This window comes from Bos javanicus, chromosome 5, assembly GCF_032452875.1.
Source record: "Bos javanicus breed banteng chromosome 5, ARS-OSU_banteng_1.0, whole genome shotgun sequence".
Lineage (NCBI taxonomy): Eukaryota > Metazoa > Chordata > Mammalia > Artiodactyla > Bovidae > Bos > Bos javanicus.
In genome coordinates this window covers 83,144,580-83,170,368 of record NC_083872.1, presented here as the reverse complement: position 1 = coordinate 83,170,368, position 25,789 = coordinate 83,144,580, and the positions used below count along the sequence as shown (strand labels likewise).

At 39.9% G+C, this 25,789-nt stretch overlaps 1 protein-coding gene across 1 annotated transcript in view; it reads left to right on the top strand.

Annotated features, from left to right (window-relative positions):
- Positions 1–234: 234 nt before the first annotated feature.
- STK38L (serine/threonine kinase 38 like) overlaps positions 235–25,789 on the top strand; it is an 82,511-nt gene continuing 56,956 nt past the window's right edge. The window contains exons 1-2 of the mRNA XM_061417564.1: positions 235–248; positions 5,829–5,904. The gene's annotated coding sequence lies outside the window, so the exon portion shown is untranslated. The remainder of the gene's footprint in view (positions 249–5,828; positions 5,905–25,789) is intronic.

Below are 25,789 nucleotides of genomic sequence, written 5' to 3'. Positions count from 1 at the left end.
GTTGACGAGAGAAGGCTACTTCCGGCTGTGCTGCGTATGACGTCAGAGACAGGCAAAGCCTCCTGGAAACGGAGGAGGAAGGGCTCGCGAGAGTTCTGGGAGGCCGCCCCGAGATTCCGGCTCCGCGGCGGCGGGTCCCACCTCCCGGGGGCGGGGCGAGGGCGGAGCGGGCAGAGGGAGCAGACGGTCTCCGGGCCGGCTGCGGTCCGTGCGGAGGCTGAGCCGGCCGCGGGCGCGACCGGAGGCAGGTGAGTGCGCTGTTGCGGCGCTCCTTCGCGGAGGAGGCTAGGGGTACGGCTTACCGCTCCGGCCCCAACTCTGAGAGCCGGATCAGGAGAAGATCTTATGTGTCTTAGGGTGTCCAGGGAAAGCCGGGCTGATTTCGAGGCTGGAAATATCTCCAGTGAAGCTCCGGTGACGGCCTTGGCCCTCTTGTTCCTTGGGGTGATACTGGCCCCCGGTGTCCGGAGAGGTGGCTTGGGGCCCGGGGAGGAATCTTTGTCCTTCCTGGCTCCTTTGGCCTCTCGCCTCCGCGGTCCCCGAGCCCCGGGCTCTCTGTCCCTGCCTGGGCTTCATAAACAATAACAAATGTCGTGGACCTTCCCCTGTATCCCCTGCTCTCCCGTCCGGTGCCCTCCAGCCGATGCCAGCGAGGGGAAGGCTTCTGGGCATGGCTCTTAGATTGTGGGGGCTGTTTGTGTACCATTCCTAAAAACTGATGCGTCAGATTGCTAAACATTTCTCAAACAGACACAGTAAAAGCCGTCCAGCTCCCAGAAGTCAAGGAGTGTTTAAAGCCGGTCTCTCAAAATCGGACCCTACCGCTGGAATCCTAGACCCTTCTTTGCACCATCATTTTCTCCCACTCCCTTTTTTTCACCTTTACTACGAGGGGACGAACGAGTGGTTGTTTGGTATGGGTTAAAATAGGGAAGGTTGTGTCCGATGGAGGAAGGAAACATTTCACCCTTAAAAGTTGCCAGGTAGAGAGAAAAAGAACTAACTTTATTTTCAAAATCGGTGGCCTCCCGTTTACTGATACTACTTTTGTTTTATGGGACCGCTTTTCGTATTGTGCATTTGGAGGAAAGACATAAAAAGAAATGGGGAGGGGGGCGGGGAGAGCTGGTGGTGCAGGGAGTAGTGGCTGGTCCAGAAAGTATGATGCTAGTGTTCCTCACTTGATAAAATGCAGAGCCAACGCTCCTGTCTATTTCACGCAACTTGGGATAAGTTTTGATAGAAGCCAATTGCTTGGAAAAGGTGGCCTGAGTATTAGCTTTAATACTACTCAAATCTGAGGAAACAGCTCTAAGTGTTTCAGTTATGCCTCCCAGCTGTAAGCTGGGAGTGAGACTTGGTTTTTAGGGGGCTGTGAGTGGGGGACGGGGTTAGGCCTTATACTTGTCAGGTCTCCTCACTTTAAGGCAGGGTTTATTGTTGTTGAAGCCCAGTTTTGCTTACTGAGGGCAGGTTTTTGAAAGTTCTTTGTCTCGGTCATAAATGTATATAAGATACTGGAAGCCTCTTTGTGTTTGGTTTTTCTTTGTATGCCTCAGGATATATAAAACAATTAAGTTTATTATACTGTCTATCCAGGAGCTGAGAGGTATTGTATGTGAATTGACCATTCTTGTGAGTATATGAGGGGAGAGAAATTCGTCTAAAATAGGATGTTTAAGTTATGATGACATTTGTTCATTGCATAGACTCATCAAAGTACCTTTCTGTAAAAGATTCTGATCTCAGAGGAAGTACAATGGATTAAAAAAAAAAAATTTTTTTTTTTTTTTTTTTAAATCTGGCTTAGCATTTATGGTGTTCTCCTTGTTAAGATGGCTAATAACATTCCCCGTTTACTTGGGATATGTTTAGAATGAGAAACAAATTCGGTGTTGTCTTTGTAATCCTTTGGAAGCCCCTGCCACTGGGGAATGAAAAAAAATTAGACTTAGGAAAACCACATTAAATGAGTGCAATTCTTCTTTAGCCTTTTGTTTTTGAGTTTCTTTTTAAATAAATCATAGAGTGGAGACCAGAAATATTTGTGCAAATAAGGTGTCCTCAGCAGTTTTTATGCTGAAAAAAATAATTTCTAAAGGTAACACACTATAAAAACAAAGGAAGAATCACAGTTTGTAGAAAGGGATAATAAAGCAGCAGCCTCAGTTCAGCCATTTGTTCTCAGAAAAGTTCTGTTCTCTCAAAGTTAGGGCTGCAGCATCATGTTAGCAAAGTTGGATAACCCTTTAGACAGTGTTTAACCAGTGATCTGGGATAAGTTGGAGGCTCTTTTGCATGTGTGTGGCACTTTTTTGAGAGACAGAAAAGGGCACAAATCAAAGCCAGAAAGTTTTGCATCTCAGTGTAATGTGAAAATGATTTTACATAAACAATGGAGGGTGAATCAGGCAAGCATATTGTCATCTAGCAACCCCAAGATTATGTTAAAATTAGCAGATGGGTAAGTTATGATTAGGTTGACTTGACATATGTGGAAATTATGCTACTGTATTTCTATATTAAAAACACCATAGACTTTTTGAATGAAATAATGAGAGAGCTTTTAAAGCATAAGAAATTAAAAAAATTAATTTAAAAAGATAACCTTGGTCAGTAGTTAAAAGATATTAAGTGAATCCTTCTTCCCCACCTCCCAAATTTTTGTTTAAGTCTTAAGAGAGTGTTTACCTAGGTATGTCCGGTACTGATGTGTGCTGATTACATAAAGCTCCTTTCTCCAGGTAAATGTTTTCTAATTGATTGACACAGTATTATTGTTCAGAACCTTTAGAGAGAAGGAACTGAAGGGCAACAATGAGTAGTATTTGCTGCCCTGTGCACTCAGATGAACTGTGGTCTTTTGTCTTTAACCTGATGGGAAGAAGATATTCCTAAATAAATATAATACACAATCCATTTTGTGGGGAAGCCGAGGAGGAAGGGGTTAAATTCTACTAGGCCAATTAAAGAAGGCTTTCATCAAGGAAAGACATTTGTATAGATGATTGAGATGATCTAGTCACATGATAATCATCATAAACAAACACTGTATATAATGCTGCTTTCTCCTAAGCCGTTACAGTGCTAATCTACCTTGGTTTAATCCTTAGAGCAACTGTGTGGAGTGGATGTTTTTATTCCCATTTTGCAGACAGAGTAATTGAGGTATCTAGAAAATGGTAAAGCAGGGGTTCCCACCCAGGAATTCTGACTTGTGTCCTTGTACTTAACCAGTCTCCTTGATTTTTCTTCCACTTTTGATGATGTTGGTTTGGGAAAATGCATTCATTCATCTGACACCTAAATTTAGGGACCTGTTTTCTAGAAAGAGCTCCAAAGTGGTGAAAACCCAAGTAAATACGTTATTTTTGGCATGTTAGATACTGACTCCGTTTTTAGAAATTGCTCTTGGTGCACATTACGGTATAATCCTTGAGTGGGGTTTTGATAAATTTGATTCATTACCTAGTAGCAGTACCAGCAAGGGTTTACAAGAGAGAAGTTGTAACTATGTTAATTCCTTTGCCTAGTGGAATGTTTGAATCATTGTATATTTTGGCTTGTAATTTTTTAAAACCACTTGGCACTGGGTATTTTTTGGATTGAATTGGGAAGTTGGAATTTAATTATTGAACGTCAGTCTCAGCAGCCCTTTTTGTTTTTTATTTTCACAACAGCTAAATTTATAATCAGTGAATTTGAATAGTGTTGAACACTTGAATCAGTGTTTTGAATAGTGTTGTATAAAATGAGAGAAGTTCAGTCACTGATACTTTTATGTTAGGGCAACTTTGAAAGCTCTTTGGGGTTGTGAAATAAAAGGTACTCTAGAATTGCACTGGGCCCAGTACTAGGCTACTTGGTAAATGCTTCTTTGTTGAATGAATGGTCCAACTGATTTTATTTATGCAGTTTCAGGAGTGGTTTGCACTTGTTGGTTAGGTATTGAAGTCACTTTAAATTGAATTTAAAGATAAGGGGAAAAAATTATCATTAGACCATACTAACCATATGGATACTTAGCTGTCCTTTCCTCCCAGCAAGATGCAGACCTTTGTCAGAGCCCTTATCAGCTGTACTCGTAGTATTAAGTAGAGCTCTAGGGGCACAGTTTTTATGAATGAATATAAGTATCCTCTCCTTGTGTGAGTGTGGTAGATTGTAGGAAACCTTGACAAGCTTAAAACCTAATGGGAAAAAGTGGCAGAACAAAATCCAGGATTTAGAGCCCAGTGTATGTATATTATTATAGTAAGACACAGATTGCAAAACACATTAAAAAAATGTTTTTCCACACAGCCTGAATTAGTAGTGATGGCATATTATTTCCATTTATCACCGCCTGATTGACAAAATTTTGGGGATCTTCAGACCATAATTTCAGGGAGATGCTTTTAAGTCTACTCTGCTTTGTTATTAAAAAAGAAAAATTACACATTCCTTTAAGTACAGGTTTTATTTTGAAAGGTTATTCTCAGTAAGGAGGAGTATGAGTTGGGCAAACTCAAAGGGAAACCAGACATACCCTCACCTCCTTGCTGATAGTAATTTTGGAGGCATCTTTTCCCATCATAGGCTAGTTTTGTCTCCAATGAAAGTCCACTGAGAGCTGTAACCTCCCTCAGACCTTAGCAGTTACAGGTCAGATAGTGAGTTGACCGTTCATGTTGATGTTGTGTAAATTCAGAAAGGCCTCGAACTTTGGCAATTTGTCTGTGGCTTATGACAGTAGTACTTGTACTGTGTTCAGCTTTTAAATTCTTAAGCTCTTTGCCTTCCCCTGAATTAACCCTAGACAGGTTGACAACCCAAGTGGGTGTTGATTCTCTGGCCACCCATATGGAATGTTTCCTGTTTTCCTGGTCTTTTGCTGATTCTTATTGGTTCCATGGGGCTTCCCATATTGCTCAGTGGTAAAGAATCTGCCTGCAATGCAGGAGACCTGGGTTTGATTCTTGAGTTGGGAAGATCCCCTGGAGAAGGGAATCGGTACCTATTCCAGTATTCTTGCCTGGAGAATTCCATGGACAGAAGAGGAGTCTGGTGGGCTACAGTCCATGGAGTCGCAAACAGATACAGCTGAATGGCTAACACTTTCACTTACTTTCACATCAGATCTCTGGTTGGTGACATGGGTCTTAATATCCATGGATGCAGACTTTTCACATGTTAGAGTGTTTAAGACGCTGAGCTCATATGCAAAGGCAGTGTCCATTGTTTTTAACCTTTTACAATTATTTGCTATCTCTTCATCTGCTTCAGGAGGGGATTCAATTCCTCTTCTTCCTAATTTTAGGACGCTTTTACTGTTTTTGCAGTTATCAAATATGATGGCGTTAATAATGATTTCCCAGGTGACCCTACTGGTAAAAAGTCTACTTGCCAATGCAGGAGATGCAAGAGATGTGAGTTCGACCCCTGGGTCAGGAAGATTCCCTGGAGGAGGAAATGGCAACCCACTTCAGTATTCCTCCCTGGAAAAATCCTATAGACGCAGAAGGCTGATGGGCTACAGTCCAGGGGGTTGCATAGAGTTGGACATGACTGAGCTACTGAGCACATGCATGCTCACGCGCGCGCACACACACACACACACACATCATCTCAAAATCAATCACAGATATAGCCACTTCCCCAGAATAAAAAACAAGATGGTAGAAACTGAAATGATTCTACATGATGCTGAAACCATCTATTTTGGGTCAGCAGAGTTGTGGTAGCTTTGCTATGGAGCCTCACTTTCATTCTTTCTATGAATATTTGGAAAATTGAAAGTTACACATCACTAAGCACTTTTTTTTTTGTCCTGTTCTCCTTCTATACAGTCATTGCTCTTCAGCTTTTATGACTTGGAGATTTTGGCTACGCTTCTCTAGATTCTTCAGCAGTCCTGGAAGCACAGTAAGTAATTTGTGTATTTAACACGAAAAATGCTTTGTGGTAATCCATGTTTCCCAAATGTTGTCACCCAGCAGTGGAATATAGACTTAGTCCTCTGTATTTCATCTTCCCTGCTGACATGTTCTTGGCTCCTTTTTCTTCCTGAATGTCACCAATCAGGGTACAGGTCAAGTAATAATTTTACCAACAACAGTAATCATTAGCTTAATACTTACTATGTACCAGATATAGTACTGAGTGCTTTATATAAATATTATCTCATTTAACCCCACAGCAACTGTCTGAGCTGTTATCTCTAGTTACAAACAAGGAAACTGAAGCCTAGAGGGGTGAAGGGACCAGGGCCACAGGAGTAGCTGAGTAGATAGTTAAGTGGCAGGGTTAGAAACTGATCTCTGAGATCCAGGGTTGCTTTCTCTTATGTTGCTTTATTTTATTACAAAAAACTTCTCCTGTGCTATTTAATTTACCTCCTCCTTCTAGTCTCACCTGAATTTTGTTTCTTTCCTCTCCTCCCTCCTTTTTTTAGGAGTTATTTACATTTTTGATATAGAACATAAATTCCTTTGGGAAAAGTATACAGAAATAACTTCAGCTCTGCTCAGATTTCCTATAAGGGGGGACCTACTCTTGGCGAGAGCTAACTATAAGAATACTAGTAACACCTTATGTTTGTATTGTGCTTTAGAGTCTTACAAAGCATTTTTAGACATTTTCTTGGTTAATCCTCAAAGCAAACTTAAATTTGTGTCTTTAGATTAAAAGCTGCCAAAGGTAGTTTGCTAAGGCTTCTGCAAAGTTAGTTGATGAGATGGTTTTGGGCCTCAGCAATTTTAATGCTGAAATAAATGATGTGATTAAATGTTCTGATTTCACACCAGTTGGGAGCAGATGTATATCATTGTAGCACAGCATTTTCCTAAAGGGTCTTACAGTTTTGAGCTTTTTTGGTCAAAATTGAGAAATTGGAATTTTAGTTCTGCATTTTGAATCATGAACTGTTTTAAATCCTCAATTCTTACAGTTCAGGTGAGTGATAGTTAAGTTTCTGTCTGCCTCATCCTGCACACAGCTGTTGGGTTTAACTAGATTAATTATGATGAAGGAATGGCTGGAGGGAGGATAGATATTGTTTCAAAAGTGAAATTAAAGAAAGAGGGCTTGGTGAGGAGTCTTCCAGTAGCTTTGTTTTAGGAAACCAATTAAAAGCTTTAAAGGATGGACAAGCTTCAAGTATTCACCTATGGAATTTGAGTGATCAGAGAGTTTATTGAATGATCCATTTTTGAAATACTATCTTGTACCTGTATCTTGCTTTATTAAATTTAGTGTTTGCCCCGCTGTGGACATTTTTACTTAGCTGAGCACTTGTCCATTGACTTGCCCCCATTACGGAAATGCCATAACATGTTTGCCCTTCATAATGATTCTGTGTGTGTAAGCAGGGGCTGACTTTAGAGACTGGGGAGTTGCCTTTTGTTGTGTTTTTACAGTAGTGACCCATTGAATTTGGACACATCTTTCAAATCTGGTTGAGGATGTTCTCCTTATGTCCACTATTACTTTGCCAAACAGAGTAGACTTTGTATTTTGGTGGCGAGAGTGGAAAAATTTCAGCCTTGAATTGTGTGTATTATTTGACCCACTGATATTCTTAATACTGGCAAATCCTCGAGGAATCACAGACTCATAATATTTTCATGAGCTTAATCATCACAGTTCAACATTTATCAACTATATTCTGGACACTTTATTAGGTACCGTGGCAAAATAGAGACAAGTGAAAGGGATTGCCCTTCTATTTAGGAAGGTTCAATCCAGTAAGAGACATAATGTATGAGTACAAATAAGTGTAAATCAAGCAGAAAGTGATAAGCAAGTAACAGGGTACTGGGAAACAGAAGGAGAAAAGAGTGCTTCAGGCTGGAGAGATTAGTATGGCTTCCTATATAAAGTGAAATAGAAATTGTCCATTTATGAGTGAAAGACATGCCAGGGGAGGGATTAGCATGAGTTTGAAATATCTCTATAACACCTGATGAGTTTTGTGTTAATTATTTACTTCTTTCTCTGCCCTTTTGGATTTGAGCCCATTCAGCTTAGAGAACAGGTGTTTTTCAACTTTTCATTCTCTGCATCATCAACTGTGCAACCTGGTACATTTAATTAAAGTTCTACTTTAGTAAGATTACAGAGGCAGTAGTGTATATGGGACGGATTCAAGGGAAGATGGACTGGAAATGGAAAGACCGAGGAAGAGGCTGCTTTAAATAATCTAAGAGATTGCACTCGTGCTCAGTTGTGTCTGACTCTTTCATGACCCCACGGATTGTAGCCCACCCACGGGGCTCCTCTGTCCGTGGCATTTTCCAGGCAAGAATACTGGAGTGAATTGCCGTTTCCTTCTCCAAAAGGATTGATAGTGAAATTTTCTAAACCTGCTGGGAATAAGTAAATTTATATTAAAAAAATAAATAAATAAACCTGGTGGGATTGGAAAGGAGACTTGGATGGGTGAGTGTTGGCCCTTCATGCTGAGACATAGGGAGTTCTTTGCCTCTGTGATTACATGTGAGGTCTGTGTCCTGTTCCAGGAGATGCAATGATGGAAAGATGAGTTGTACCCTCAAAGCAGGCAAGCAACTGCCGAGCTACCTCAAAGTTTAGAGATAATTGCAATAGCATATAGCTGCTGTAATGAAGGAGCACTCAGGAAGAAAGGAAAAGGAGCACCTGTTGGGAGAATCAAAGGTTTCCAGGGCGGTGGTGGTGTTGGAGCTTAGACTTGAAGGGTGAGTAGGAGTTTTTCTGGCCAACGAGCAGGAGGAAGATATAATAGCACAGAATGTGAGAGACTGGGGATTACTTTAGTGTTGGGACAAGAGGCTAGGTAAGATAAATGAACTTGTCCTGGTAAAATAACTTTTTATTTGCTATGTTTTTCCATATTTAGTTTATTTAGCTTCAGCACTCTGAACTTTTGTAAGGAAATGTTTCTGTTGCCTCGTATAGCCTCCTGGAAGCACCTCTGCTGTGTTTCCCAAGTCGGCTGCCAGGGATACATTGTCTCTTGCTCCCATTTTGTGAAATTAAACAGAAAAGGTAATGATACCATTAGCCAGAGAGGAAAAAATCCTAAAACCCTTTCCTTTGATGAATGTGTGAAGCAAGTAAGCTTGTTGTATGAGAGTGCAGCACCAGAACACAGCTTCAAGAGCACCTGACTTGAGAGGAACATAATTATTTACCTTTCCCATAAAGTTTTATGGTGCCCCTAAAACTTTCCCAGAATTGTAATATCTAGTGCTGAAGTCCTTTTATTCTGGATCTAGCCTTGATTTTTTTTTTCACCATCTTCTCTAATGCTTATTGTGTTGTAATTACTTAGTAGGACTCTAGACTTCAAATGGTGTCAACCGTTACCTCTAGTTTGTCCTGTTTCTCTCTGTTTTGCTCATTTAGAAACCTGCATCTGCAAGTCTGGTTCTGAGCCTCCCCATTAGACTGCTAGAGCTAAAAAGCATTTGTGGTTTCTTTCCACAAAAGTTTACTTGCTTCAGCCATTTGTTTTCCTGTCCTGTGGATTGGGCCACTGACACAGAATATAGTTAAATTGTTTTTTAAGGACAACCAAAAAGTTCATTGTAGACTCCAGTTAGATTTATACCCATTGTATTTCTAGGTGAAGGGTTGGGGGGGTGGCAGCTGTGTTAGCTTTACTACCATTAGTGGTAGTAAAAGTTTATGGGTACTGCCAGGAAGAGAGTGAAAGACAAGGGCAGGAGAAGAAAGAGAGGGCGTGCAGAGGGGCAGGGCAGGTTTTGACTCGGGGCAGGAGAAAGGTGCTTATGGTTGAAAGAGGTCAAATATCTCTGACACCTGTTCCAAGTGTCTCTGGGTAGAACCAGTGTCATTTTTTAAGGTGAAATTTTAAGTCCTCTCTAAAAATACTCTGGGTATATTGTTGTGCCAAAAATGACAATTTGTTTTAATCAAACATTTCTGGATTTAATTTTTTTAAATGTGTTTATATACCTGTGTCTCTGTTTTTAGAATTGAGCAGAAAGGGAAACAAAAGCCAATACACTTTAAATATTAGTGGAAATTATAGCTACATTTCGGAAAACCTTCAAGACTTAAAACCATAGGTTAAGTCTAGCCCCAGTCAGGCACAGGGTGACAGAAAGGGAAAGGAAGAATAAGTAGGCACATGTGTTTGGGTAAAACTACATCCAGATACCAACCGTATAACAGGACCCATAGAGGGGGACATAGAACAAGAAATCAGGTGAGAGCCTGTGCTCTCCTGTCTTGGTCAGTCAGGGACTCCTTCCCTTTATGGAGACATTATCAAACAAGAAACTTTAGTTCCTCAAAGTGTTTTTTCATCCTTGAACAAACATGGCCAAAGAATTAAATTAAGTATGAAAAAAAAAGTAAGATTTTAGTTTTTTTGTAGTGGTGATAAAAAGTTTTCTCAGATTGTAAGAAATACTAGATTGAATTAAAGTCTTTGACTCATTTCAGAGGTGAAAGATCCTATTGAGGTCAGATAGTCCATTTCTGTGCTGTGAATTCCCCCTAATCCTTGGTAAGTGGGTGTTTAGTCTTTGCCTAAATATTTCAGTTCCTTGCAAAGAAAAGAAACTTAACAGATCATGAAATCACTGACTTTCATTGTCCTGAGTGATTGGTGTTCTCCAGCCCTCTGTCCCCAACCCTCTGCTTACTTCTCACACTCTGGGGTCTGGATGATCTCATAGGCTCTGATGTTTCCTTCAGTGACTACTCTGTGATGATGACTTTCAAACCGGACCCCTTTTCTGAGCTTGAGACTCCAGTGGCTCATCTCTTTCGTAGACATCACCACCTGGGTGTTTTTCCAGAAGACTCAGTGTTACCTTCTCCTTTCCCGGAATCTGTCTCAGGCTTCTTACCTCCTCCAGTGCACAGTATTATTCTCTTTGGTTGTCCCAGCCGTAAAGCTGGAAATCATCCTTGACTCTCCTCTTGTTTATCACTCACATAAACTCTTAGTTGCAGCATGTGGAATCTAGTTCCCTTTCAGGGATCGAACTTGGGCCCCTGGAACTGGAAACATGGAGTCTGAGCCCCTAGACCACCAGGGAAGTCCCCATCTCGGCTCTTTCTACAGTGTCAGTATCTTCATGTGGACTCCAAATTATTGAAATAACCGTCTTTTTCTGCTACCAGCCTTGTGCTCTTCCAGTCCATTTTATGTGTGGTTGCCAAAAGGGTTCTCCTCAAACATAAATCGGATTATGTAACTCCCACAGTTACAATTTCCAGTGATTCTCCATCATCTCCACCAGATTCCTTACCATGGCCTGTGACCTGAGTCCCTTCAAGAAGTGGTGCCCTTTTGCTTTTCTAGCCTTCTCTTTCATTACCCCCTCTACTCACCTCTGCAGCTTTCTCTGACCTTGAATCTTACATGCTTCTTTCTGGAATTCCTTCTCCCACACTCTTCTGGGTAACTCCCGTGCTTTCTTTCATACCCTGCTTAGGTATCTCTACTTTTGAGGTTGCCTTCCTTGATCCCGCACCTCTTGTTCAGAGTTAGGTACCCCTCCTTTGCATTCCCACAACATCTTGTAATACAACACAATCATAGCTAACACTGTGAACATTTCCCATGTGTCCAGACTTACTGAACCATGCCTGTGCCAGGCCTGGGACAGTATAAATTGAAAAACTCTTCATTACACAGATTTCAACTGATTCTCATCACAGAGTTAGAGATAACTTTATATCACTGAAAGAATGATGAAGGAAATGGCAACCCGCTCCAGTATGCTTTCCTGGGAAATCCCTTGGACAGAGGAGCCTGGCAGGCTATAGTCCATGGGATTGCAAAGAGTCAGACACGACTGAGCAACTAAACGACAGCAAGAGTGACGACTGAGGACAGCGGTCTCAATCTTCTCTGTCTCAAGCTAAGCATGTTCAAATTTGTTCAAATATCAGGGATTTCAGACTTTTTACTTTCCTGACTACTCTCTTCCACATGTGTTATATTTTGTTAGTTTTCTCTCTTAAAATGTGTGGTTCACTTTTAGATAAAATACAGTTGTCATACAGAGAAACAGGACTTCACAGGTTTGTGGTATCTGGATATAGAATGACACAACTTAATGAATAGACTTTGCTTTTCCAGTTCCATAAATGTCAATTTGTGTGTATGTGTGTGTCCAGAAATATTTGGGATTATGGAATCTACTTATATTTAGCAAGTGACCAGGAGACTGACAGAGAAGCAAGACGTCAACTAATGAATTTATTAATATCACTGTGAGTAGAACGGAAACTTCATAATTTGGTCAGCGCACTGTCACCCCAGTAGGACAGTCTACTTGGGAAGTGGTTAATTCTAATCAAAATAGGTCATCTTAATGAGGAGTGTCACTGAGCCAGGAGAGCTGATGGAGCCTCTTTTTAATAAGGATACACCTACCAGCAGTGCTCTGGACATAGTTAGCCATCTCTGTCTCAGACAGTGTTGGGAAATACAGGCAAAATCTTGCTTGTTAAACTCCTGTCCCCACCCCCAACAGATTAATGTAATATTCTTCTCTTAACAGGCTCACCAGGTGGTGCTAGTGGTAAGGAATCCACCCATCAGTACAGGAGACACAAGACATGCAGGTTTGAGCCCCGGGTCGGGAAGATCCCCTGAAGTAGGAAATTGCTCCCTACTCCAGAATTCTTGCCTAGAAAATTGCATGGGCAGAGGAGCCTGATGGACTACAGTCCATGGGGCCACAAAGAGTTGGACATGACTGAGTGACTGAGGACCTTCTGTTAATACAGTCTTTCCTTTAGCCAGACAAAAACACAATTGACAATGTTTCAGCTTTCTTAGGAGAAGGCAATGGCAACCCACTCCAGTACTCTTGCCTGGAAAATCCCATGGACGGAGGAGCCTGGTAGGCTGCAGTCCATGGGGTCGAGAAGAGTCGGACACGACTGAGCGACTTCACTTTCACTTTTCACTTTCATGCATTGGAGAAGGAAATGGCAACCTACTCCAGTGTTCTTGCCTGGAGAATCCCAGGGACAGGGGAGCCTGATGGGCTGCTGTCTATGGGGTCACACAGAGTCAGACACGACTATAGCAACTTAGCAGCAGCAGCAGCAGCAGCTTTCTTAATTCACATTCTGTTATAATCCAGCCTCCCAGAAAGTACACCCTGCTCACTTTTGATTGGGTTTGAGTGTTCTTAAATATTTTCAATTATACCTTTTCTTGGAATTACTTATGTTGATAGTCATTTCTAATTCTTTTGGTTCATGCTGTTATTACTCCCAGAAGGTGACTTAATTTTCAAATTGTGAGGACATTTTACTTTGTCCTTTTGTACTACTATAGCACACTGCCAACTATTGAAAACTTCTCCAGGTCAGAACCCAGTGCTACAGCCTAGTGTATGGCATTCATCTTGCTTGTTTCTAATCTATGTCTATTAACTCAGCCTAAGATTGAGATCATGTAAATTTTGAGGACAGCTTTTCCATACTTTTAATTTGTGTCAAGCTTTATTCAGCAAAATCTTAAGTTGTTCCTTATGTATATAATAGGTTATCACAATTTATATTTAGCATTTGTTTTTGAATCCAAATATAATTTTTACCTTCTCTCTATTAAATTTCATTTGTTAAAGTTAACCTTCTGTAAAAATTAGTTTGGATTCTGACTCTGCTGTCCTGCTCTTGGTTATTCTCCAGGATCTATTCATCCTCCAGTTTTGATAAGAGTGTCATTAAAAGCTTTATCTGGTTCATTGTTAGTATAACTGCTGAAGCCCCATAAGTCTTGTATAGAACTTGTCTATGAGCATTCTGAGTTTTATTGCTTTATAAACACATCTCAGCCCATGTTTCCTCATCTTTCTCCCTTACCCCTTTAAAAAACTTGGAGAGTGAAGCTTGTTAAATACCTTTCAAAGAGTCACATAGATTGTTTGCCTCGTAGGTTTGCCAAGAAAAGAAGTAGAGTTACTGGGCAAGACTTGTTCCTCCTGAATCCATGTGGATCTCTAGTGACCACCCATCTTTGTTCAGAAGCCATCTGCTTTATGATCTTTTTTCGAATATTCTTCAAGCTGGGTGATAAGCCTAACATTATTACTGATATTAGTGTTTCATCATATCCATGCTCTTTTGTAATGTTCATGTTAGTATTTTGTAATGTTCATGCTCCTTCCTCATTTTGGAGGATTGGGAGGCCTGTATTCTATCTTTTAGCAGAGCTCTCAGGTCTCCATAATCCATCAAAGAGTACTTGTCCTCAGCACAGTTCACAGGCAAATTCCTGGTGTGTGACCTTGTCAGCTGGCTGAGTCAGAAGACCTGCAAGGCACTGGGGGCAGCTCTTTTGTGGCCCCCGCCGTCTTGGGCTTTGGTTCCCTCACCCCATGGACTCCACTTCCGGCCGTCATCCTGAGGAGGAGACCAAGGAAGGAGGCCGAGTTCAAGTGGGGGATGCACACTGGACAGAGAGTTCTCTTTAAAGTAGGGGCTGGACCTGCCTCTCAAGGACATTGTAAAATAGAAACATGTAAACTGTAAGGTGGTATTCAAGTGTAAACATTTTAAAAATCGACATAAAAGTAGAGGTCGTTCTTTTTTCCCTGTCATGTGTTAACTACACCGTTCACTTTAACCAGTGTACCCAGGCCTTTTGTAAATTTTCTCTCCTGGACATAAATTCAAAAGCCCCTTTGGTAGCCCTTGATGGTTTTCTTAAGCTCAGCTCACTGTGGGCTTTTTGCTTCCTGATGTTACCCTGAGCTGCTTTTCCAGGTGTCCATGTTATATGTTGTCTTTTATCTGTGTCTTTTAAAACCTCAGTTCGTTGGAGAGCTCTGTGTGCAGCTAGTCTTTTCAGACTCTTCTCCTTTTCTCTGTTGCACATTATAACCAGAATGCCATTTTTTTTCTTTATACCAAATCATTTCAGTTGTACTTTTTTCTATGTAACTAGAGTGAACCAGGGCATACTGTTTGGTTCTATCTCTTTCCACATGTCTTTCTCACTTATCTTCTTTTTTTAGTTCTCTCACTTTATCTCAGCCTTCTTTCCTAGATTATTCTAGTGATATAGCTTTAAGAATTATTTACTCTAAAACCCAGAAGTTTAAACCTGTTATTTTATCAAGTTCTGTGTGGATATGAAACATCATCCTAGTTATTCTTTTAAATTCATTTTCAGTTTATAATTTACTTTCAATCATGTCTGACTCTTTGCAGCCCCCTGGACTGTAGAGCGCCACACTCCTCTCTCCACAGGAATTCTCCAGGCAAGAATACTGAAGTGGGTTGCCATGCCCTCCTCCAAAGGATCTTCCCAACCCAGATGCTGAACTCAGGTCTCCTGCGTTGCAGGCAGATTCTTTACTCTCTGAGCCACTAGGGAAGCCCAAATTTTCTTTCAACCAAGTTTGAAATGTTCACTATCTCCAGGGCAGTAATCATGTTTTCTACTTCCTTTGTATTTTCCTTGTTGCCTACATGCTTGGTTGTGTCTGACTCTGCGACTCTATAAACTGTAGCCCACCAGGCTCCTCTGTCCATGGGATTCTCCAGACAGGAAAACTGGAGTGGGTTGCCATGCTCCCCTGCAGGCGATCTTCTTGACCAGGGATTGAACTCTCATCTCCTGCAGCTTCTGCATTGCAGGCGGATTCTTTACCTCTGAGCTACTGGGGAAGTCCCATTATCTGGCCCATAGTGGATGCTCAGTATTTTTGTGGGATTAATTAATCAAGGATAGTTTAGCTAGAATTCTGTTCTTGAGAACTTCCTAAAACATATGATGCAACTTCCCCTTTAGAGTCTCAACAGGGTTTACTTTTCTTTCCTCTGAAGTTTTTGTAATTTCTGTTCCCTAAGCATGTCCCACATTCCTGTCCCCAGCAATTGTAGAGTTGAGAGTTACTCTCAGGTTTTCCAATTAACCATTGCTCTTCAGTCATCTGATTTCTTCCCAGTAGTTGTATTCCTATCCAGAATGTTTCTTTCCCTATGTGAGAGGTGGAGGTTAAGCAAGGCATTATCAGGTGCCTTGAGTTTTAGCTGTAGGAGAGCTCTAGCAAATATCCCAAATGTTGAAGTCCCCATTACAGCTTGGTTTCTTTCTGTGTCAGCTTCAGCCTCTAAAATAATCCAGACCGGCAGTTCTTTATGTTTCTAAGTCCCATCCCTTCAAATTGCAGTGATGCTTAGTGGTATTATAACTTATTTTTAGCTTATTTTTATAACGCTAATTTTCTTTCTTTATTTAATCCCATATTCTGGACATGGGTTTGCAGGTGTCTAAGGCTGCATTGTTGCTCACACCTTTCCCATTTCTTCTTCTGCAATAAATAACTTGCTGGACCATTCTCACTATTGTCATTTTTTAAAGAGAGACTGACCAGCTGCTTTCATTGTTGCAGTAATATCTGAACTTTTTCTATCTCTTTTTCCACTTTAAGGTTAAAGTCCACTTGATCAGTAAGTCAAAATTACATAGTAACTTCTGAGAATATGTTCAGAGGAAACAAAAACACTAACTGGAAAAGATATCTGCACCTCCATGTTCATAGCATTATTTACACTAGCCAAGACATGGAAATGACCTAAGTGTCCATCAGTGAATGAATAGATGAAGAACTTATGCACACACACATACACACACATACACACTTGAGACAGGTTCAGAAAAGTGAAACATAAATGAGGTTGGAGAAATCAAGAAAAGCTTTGTAAAAGAGGGGAAATCCATTAGGCTTTCAAAATAAAAGTACAGATGAAGGGAAGGGCCATTTTTATGTTTAGATTTTCCAGAGCTTGGTGGTAAGATTCATTATGGCATGTCTCTTGGTTGATGAGGGGTGAGACCAGCAAATGATGGAAAATAGAGTTAAGTAGTTAGGGTGGAGCCAAATTATGGGGTTTAATAAAAACCAGGCAGAGAAGTTAAGATTGGAATGGAAAAAAGGAGACAGCTTCGAAGTTTTTGAGCCTCCAAACGCCATCATCCAAATTCTGTATACAGAGCCGTGATTTAGAGAAGGGTGAGATGGCCTCGGGAAGACCCGCTTGAACGCTGGTACCGTCACGTAGGGCTTCCCAGGTGGCGCTAGTGGCAAAGGACCCTTTTGCCAGTGCAGGAGACGTAAGAGACACAGGTTTGATCTCTGGATCGGGAAGATCCCCTGGAGGAGGGCACGGCAACCCACTCTAGTATTCTTGCCTGGAGAATCCCTTGGACAGGGAGCCTGGTGGGCTACGGTCTGTGGGGTCGGAGCGACCAGCATGCACACAGGCACCATCATGTTACTGAAAGTGCAGTCAGGGGCAGAAGTATGGGTGAGGAGTAAGATGCGATGGGAGAGAGATTTCAGCAGATTTTATTAATGAACCCGAAATGGGAAAGGGAGAGGTGTATGAAGGCTGCTTTCCAAGATTCTGATTGGGAGAAAGGTTAGTGCCATGGCTAGAAATGGGGTTGTTAGCAGACTGGCTGTGGGGGAAGAGGTACACATTTACTTTCTGACGTAATTAAATGTAAGTTTTTTGTAAGATGTTTAAGTTGAAAGGAAGAAGCAAGAAGTAGGAATGAAGAGATAAGAAGGTGTGTTACTCATCCTTGTGGAGTATGCCTTACAGGCATAGGGAAGGGTGACTTCTCTCTCTGAAAGTTCAAAGACAGAGCCAAGAACTGGCATTCGTGGATGGCTTCTTAAAGATAAATCTGAAGAGATTCTGGTGTTTATGTCGGTTGAAATTACTTTGAAAGTGATCCCTGCCCTTGGTGATAAAAGACATGTAGTGATATTTTAGGAAATTAGAAAGTTTGAAAAGGTATCAAGTTTTCAGTTACCTTTGAAAAAATATCAAAGGAAAAACAGATAATTATTGGTGACTTTCTGGTCTTTTTCTTGTGCATCTAGAAGAATAGGAAATTTATACATATATGTAAGTATACATGTGATACACATATGTACGTGTGATCATACACTACATACGCTTTCATAGCTTGCTTTTTTGTTTAATGTTGCGCCGTAATCATTTTTCCACATTGAATTACTGCTTAAAAGTACTATTCTTTAAAAACTATATTTTCCCCATCATTTAGATTTATATTTAATCAACAGCTTTATTGTTGAACACTTAGATTGCTTTGAAATTTTTTTACTCTGTTAATAATACTATAGTAAACTTTGATAAAATATATATTCTTCAGTGGTTACTTAAATATGAGCTCTTTGAAAGCAAAGACCTCCATATCTGTAGGACTTGGAAGAATGCCTAGACATAGGAGTTGCTTAATTAAAGAAAAAAACAGTTATTGCCAGGATGGAAGAAGACCATTAAATTCTCAGTTCCTCTTACTTCCTTAATTCTGATTCCATGCGTACTTCGGAATCTTATTGTGATTTGGCTGTCAGTAGGAATCTGGTTGTAATGAAATGACTGGCCATGTATGTCCACATGACAGGTGTTCTTCCTTCTGTCGCTGTCATATTTGTCATTCTTAACCATTTTTGAGGGGTACACAATACAGCATGTGGGATCTTAGTTCCCCGACAGAGATTGTGCCCCCTGCTCTGGATGTGTTTTCTTTTGAAGACCATTATCACCTTATTTTCCTATGGTAATAAAAGCACATTTTGAAGAACTGGCTGACCCAGTTCACAGATTCATTTTACTTAGGGAAAACTTTAGTAGAAAACTAGAAACTTTCTAATTGTATTAGGGGAAGCCTAGTGTAAAAACCTTTTAACTAAGAGGTATGATTTGAAACATATTTTTGTACTGGAGGCTTCTATTGAACTCTACCTAAACCAAATAAGACCTGCTAAAAGCTGTAGAAATAGATTTATTTTTTATATTCCATCCAGATCTTTTCTGTTGCACCTTATGCTTATGTTATGTATTGCCCCCAAGGGAATCACATAAAGCTGTCACCATGTTCATGTAACACTTGAAATGACTGTTCCCTTAGTTACTAAAGGGTTGTATTTGGTTATGGGTTTTGATCCCAACTGCCCAGGGTTTGGCTTGGCCAGATCAGCTACTGAAGACTTAGATATCTGAATACCTTTCACCAGCATATCATCTGCTCTCACCTGGCTTGGGGATATTCTCTCTGGTATGACCTCTGTGTCATAAAATGTTTCCCAGTTTGTGTTATAGGAAATATGAATCCTAAAAGATTACAATGTAATTCATCATGTTAAAAGATTCTAGAGTCAAGTTAAGGAAATTCTATTTCTTCCTTAGGAGATTTATCTGTTTAACCCATTAATCCTCAAATTTATTTCACACCTGGTACCCGTTTTCTCTTAGACATCTAAGAAAAAAATGTTTTATAGAACACACTTGAATAACTGATGCTTTGAGTCATTACTGTGTTGTTTTTCTGCTTGTGAATCAGTTTGGTTCCATTTTAAAGTTTTAGGATTTTTGTTTCTGCTGCAGATTTTAAAGTTTTCTTTATTTTAAAATTGTTACTTTTCTAGTCTGCAATGTATACATTGTTTCAATGATGGATTCATTATGTAGACTTGCCTATGCTATGCTAAGTCACTTCAGTCGTGTCCGACTCTGTGTTGACCCCATAGTTGGCAGCCCACCAGGCTCCCCTGACCCTGGGATTCTCCAAGCAAGAACACTGGAGTGGGTTGCCATTTCCTTCTCCAACGCATGAAAGTGAGAAGTGAAAGTGAAGTCGCTCAGTTGTGTCCAACTCTTAGCGACCCCTTGGACTGCAGCCCACCAGGCTCCACCATCCATGGGGTTTTCCAGGCGAGAGAACTGGAGTGGGGTGCCGTTGCCTTCTCCTAGGATTCATCTAAAAGGAATACATGTTAAATTGTTTTTTTAAGATTTTGAAGTGTGTTACATGTTTGTACAAAATAAGGAAAAATAATGAAACCGACCACAAAGTATCTTCCAGGGAGTTTAAAAACTAAAACTTTACCAGTATCCCAGAAGTTTCCAGAATGCCCTTCCTCTTCCAAGCTGTCTTTAATTTTATGGTAAGCAGAAGAGTCAGACACGGTTTAGCGACTGAACAGCTAGCACTTCCTGGCTTTTACTTACAGTTTCATCACCTTGGAGTAGATCCCATTGAGTCAGTATTATTTTTTAGGTTTGCTTGTTTTTTTGAACTTTATATAAATGGAAACATTCAGTGCATAATCTTCTCTTACTCACTTCCTTTTTTTCCAGTTTACGTTTCTGAGATTCACCCAGGTGGTGGTGCCTTGTTCATTTTCACTGTGGTGTGGTTTTCAGGTAGATGAATGTACCAGAATTTGTTTTTATTCCAGTTCTATTGATGGTCTTATATTAGACCGTATAATAGAATATATGGTCTATAGAATATAATAGAATATATTAGACCATATAATAGAATCTTCTATTCTATTTGTTTCATACTTTTTTTTATCTGTAGTAACAATGTCCACTGAATGTTGTTAGGTATTGCCCTTATGCAGGGGTATCTTTTCCATTTATACCTAGGAGTAGGATTGCTTAGTCATTGGCTATTCATTTTTGCTAGAACTAGATGCTGACAGCCTTTTTAGTGTTTGTGAATCTAGTGTGTGAACTGATACCTCATCAGGGTTTTAATTTTCATTTCCTTGATTAGAACTGTAGTTGAGCATCTTTCATTATGTGTATGGGCCATTTTTGTTTTCTGTGAAATTCCTATTTGGGATTTTTGCTCTTTTAAAAATTTTGTTGTTTGTGTGTTTCTTATTGATTCATAGTAATTCTTTATATATTTAAGATACATGTATATAGTTTAGAACAGTGCCTGATACATAGTAAGAACTGTATAAGAATAACTTACTATTATATTACCATTGTATTTAGTTCTTTATTTTTATGTTTCAAATGTCTTATGCTAGTTTGTAGCTTATTTTTCATTGTGTGATGCTGTATGTTTTTTAACCTAGTATTTTAATATGTATAAATTAAGTTTTATATAAAATCACCATGGCAAGTTCATGGGGCAAATGTTACATTTCATAACCTATAACTTTTCAGTCTTCAGTCTCATTTTTGTTGCTGCTGCTCTTTTTTCCTAACCCCAGGAAAAATCAACCTATTTTGTTTCCTGTTCAAATTACTGTAGTTTAATTCTCTATGTTGTAGCCTAGTTAGAGATGCAGCCATCTCTCCAGACGTATTGTAATGATTTGAAGACAAAATATGTTTGGCTCCATTATTTCAAAATTAAATACCCATAACTTAGGGCCTGCCTGAAATCTGTAACAGTTGCCCATAAGAGATTTAAATGAATCCAAAACTGTTATTATAATTGAGTGGTTGAGTCCTTATGGTGTTAAATCACAGACTTAAGTTCTTTGAAATATGTAACTTGCCGACCAAGCTGTTAATGGATTATTTTCTTCAGCTTAACGGTAGTTCAGAAATCTGATTATCTCCTGATAGATTCTTCCACATACTAGAAGGATGGTAAAAGGGGTATGTTAACAGATTATCAAGTTAACAACAGTGATGATGGACAGCAATAATGGTAATAACAGTTTCTCCAGATTGACCACTCAAGTGTCGGGTACTATCCTAAAGGCATCACATGTAGTAACCGACAAAAATTTCTTTAATCAGTGAGGAAACTAAAGACTCAGGTGAATTAACTTCTCTAAGATCCAAAGCTAGCAAGAATGGAATCAGATTCAAACTCAGTGAGTCTAGTTGCAGTCTCAGAAGTAGATTCCTAAGGTAGTTATCGACTTGGTATCTAAAGTGTTACCTCATTTAGTTTTAACAGATTCATTTTGATATTTGGCAAAACTAATACAATTATGTAAAATTTAAAAATAAAATAAAATTAAAAAAAAAAAAAGAATTTACCTAAAGCTCTGTATTGTTTTTTAATGTAGTGGTGAAAGAATGGAAAGACATTTTCAACACGGTGGATGGAATCAAAATAGGAGGAGAGCTTGGAACTGGAGTTGCCTGGTGTGTCAGGCTCACATCAAAACACTTTGGATCTTTGAGAGTGGACTGTGGCCTGTGAAAGATTTCAAGAGCTCCATAGCCTTTAATTCAACCTCCACCCCACCCCCCATATGCCATTGTCAACTATTTGGAGAGGGAAAAATGGGGGAAAGGCTTCAGAAATACCACAGAGAGCTCTCAGTGATTTAGAGCTTGGCTGGAGTCCTCCTAAAAGATTTAATAGGGGAATGTTATACAACTATTCGGGAAAATAGGTAAACATATTTGAAAAGTGTCCACTCATTAACTTTAGGTTAAGAAAATTTCCCCCCTCATAATCTTTATTTGGAGTTTGAAACATTCTCCTTGGTTCATGAAGTAATCTTTGTTGCTATTGCTGCTTTGTTGTTGTTCTGACCCTCAGTCATATCCGACTCTCTGCAGCCCCAGGGATTGCAGCATGCCAGATTTCCCTGTCCTTCACCAGCTCTTGGAGTTTACTCAAACTCATGTCTATTGAATCAGTGATGCCATCCAACCATCTTGTCCCCTGTTGTCCCCTTCTCCTGTCCTCAATCTTTCCCAGCATCAGGGTCCCTTACTGCTTTGGCTAGTGGCTATTTTCAGATATAATTTTCACTCAGCTGTGGCTTCTTGATTCATTCAGCTATAGATTAAGTACTTACATAAATTAAGGTCAGTGCATTTGCTCTAAAAATTATAGAGTTAAATAAGTGAAAGGAGTGAAACAAATTACAGCTTCTTATCCCTTCTATTTTGAGTGACTTAGCAGAGTTGGAATGACCATGCATAGCAAAGGTGGTTAGGACCGAGGTGAGCCACCGTAGGGTGTTCCGATGATGACTCAGCTAGGGTGTGTATCTTAATGGAAAAGTTTTCAAACTTTGCTGTGGGATTTAAATATTATGCCTTTTCCTTTTGCTTCCCCCTCAAGGAAGGACCAGGAAGGTAGCTCTTTTCCCTCCCTTGTTTGGTCATAACGGAGGATTGCAAGTTAATTAGCTGCATTCAAAGCATCACACAGATTGAATTCCATATTTGTCTTGGAGGGAAGTCCAGACTTCTGTTTGGGGTGATTGAATCTGTGCTTTGTGAGACTGGGTGCAACTTCCTTGTATTCAAGGGTGGGATCATCTTGTCAACTATAAGACATAAGTCACTTGGAAGAAATGAGCCCCCGAAGTGTGGCGTTTTTTTAATGTTTCTCTCTGCCCTCTTTCACCCATTCTGTCTCCCCGCCCCCACCCCATACATCAGAGAGGTATTGCACTTGCTTGCTACTTGGCAATAGGATCTATGAGGATTAATTGTACACATTGTTTTCTTTGTGGGTTGGGGACAGAAAATTGCTCATTAACCTTTTCCCAAGTCCCTGAGAAGTACTGAAAACTTTGACAATCAAATATGAACTGTAAAAGAAACATGTAAATAAATATTGGGAAAGCAAAAATAAAGGCACAATTAGACATCTGAGAAGCATTATTTTCTAAATTAGCTCCTTTTATGGTTTGAGTTTAAAATGCCCTTGATGTGTCAAAAAGAAACCCTACTAGCTTTTTTTTTTTTTTTAATAACGTCATGACCTTCATGCTATTTTGACAAAGCCTGTTTTGTTTGATTTTTTTTTTTTTTTTAACAGGGTGGGGGTTTTATACTTTGCCGATTCCTGTGGGGTGATTATGATTTGTTTCATGGAACAGATCCAGTATTAAAGGTAGAGTGGTAGAGGCCCTGAACCATGAGCCTAATGCTGTCTGCATTTCTAAATATGTGCCCTTCAACAAGTCTTGTCAACTTTCTGAGCCTCCGGTGTTTTTTTTTTAATCCTTAAATTGGTCTGGGAGAGAGTACTGCAGAGTGGTGAAGAGTTCTGGGCTACTGAGTCTAGCAGGCTCGTTTGGGATATATCATATCAGATAAGGTACATGACTGTGAACCCCATTTTTCCCTACTGCAAAGTGGCAGTAACCTTATGTACTACTCCTTAGGATTAATGTGAGGATCAAAATCAAATGAGACATTGTATATAAAGTGTTAAGCTTGTTACCTGACTCATGATTAATGCTCAGTTTGTTACTATTAATTATATATTGTTGTTATTGTCAGTAATGTCTGAAGTGATATTAACATTTTACAAAGTTACGAGTTTGGAATTGGATGATCAGATTTTGAAGTTTTGATGTTTAGTAGCATAGGCTTACTGCTGAGAAAATCTTAAAAAGTATAAGAAAGTAAATACTTAACAGATGGGCAGCATTTTCTAATTTCAGACAATAGTCATTAATAGCAAGGTGTTTAGATGACCTCTCTTCCTGTTCTTTATTTTTTATGATCTTTATTCAAATAAAGATAATGGTTTCTGCGGGGAAAATACTGCTTTTGTTTTATGAAAATTGAAACAGAAGTCCATGTGGTTTGCAGCACCTAGGACTGGCTGAGCGCTCCTAATTCTACTCTCAGAAGTGCCCCTTGGGAGCTCAGATAAGAGATACAATGTACTTTATAAGGAAAAAAGTATCTTCTGTAATAGTCTACATGTGGGGTGTAGTCTGACTCAAATAATAACTGAACTATCCACTCACTCCCTTGTGTAGGGATTATTGTTGATATGGACTAAAAATCTGAAGGGGATAGGGGGTTGTGGGGAGGGTCTCAGAGGGGCATAAAATTACCAGGAAAATAATTTTCATCTTTCCTTACTGGTGCTCTTGATCAAGTCATTGCTAATATGGCCAGTGAGCAGGGAGTTAATCACCTGTACACATGGCAGTGTTTCATTAGCTTATGAAAACTCATCATATCCAACACATAACCCACATTTGTTAAGCACCTGCTGTGTGGGGGGCTTCCTTGGTGGCTCAGTGGTAAAGAATCCACCTGCTAGTACAGGAGACGTGGGTTCAATTCCTGGGTCAGAAAGATCCCCTGGAGAAGGAAATGGCAACCCACTCCAGTATTCTTGCCTGGGAAATCCCGTGGACAGAGGAGCCTGGCAGCTATAGTCCATAGGTCACAAAAGAGTCAGACATGACTTAGCAATTAAACAATGACAACAACATGTGTCGTACTGTGCTTGAACCTGGCCCGTCAATAATGGTGAATAGATAATGTCTCATGCTATAATTTCTATATTATCTTGGAAGAAAGAAATAGAACTATAGCAGAGTACCTAAAACCTGCATTTCTAAGATCTTTGCTTCATTTATACTTTGGAGAAGGAACTGATTGCCTTTTTAGTACATTAATGACTACTTCCTCATGTAATTGAGTATGCTTTCTGTTCCCTGTTCTGAACCTCAGGATGCCGCTAGAGCAGAATCTCAGGGATCTCCATCTACCTCAGTTCAAGGCCTCATGCATATCCTGCTTGACCATTTTCAGTTCAGTTCAGTCGTGCAGTGATGTCTGACTCTTTGCGACCCCATGGACTGGATTATTTTAGTTTTCTCTTAAATACTAGATTTAATTTCCTTCCTTTTTACCCTCCTCTGTTCTATAAACACCACTAACTACCACCAAATCTGTACTCCTGTTCCAGCAGATCATCTAAAATGTAAATTGCACCACAACATTTCTGGTTTAGAACTCTTTAAAATGCCTTTCTTATCGCTTTTCAAGAAACTGTCCAAATTCCTTGGTGTGGCATACAGGGTTCTTCTCAATCTGGTCCCTGTTTTCTTTCCAGTCTCATCTACTGCACCTTACTTTCTCTCTGCCTTTGCATATGAATTTATTTACAGTTCCATGCTTTCTCACATTGTGAAGGCCTTCTAGTATTTTTTTTTTAAGATTATTTTTGGCTGTGTTGGGTCTCCATTGCTGCACATAGGCTCTCTCTAGTTGCGACGAGTGGGGACTACTTCTAGTTATGGTGCTTGGG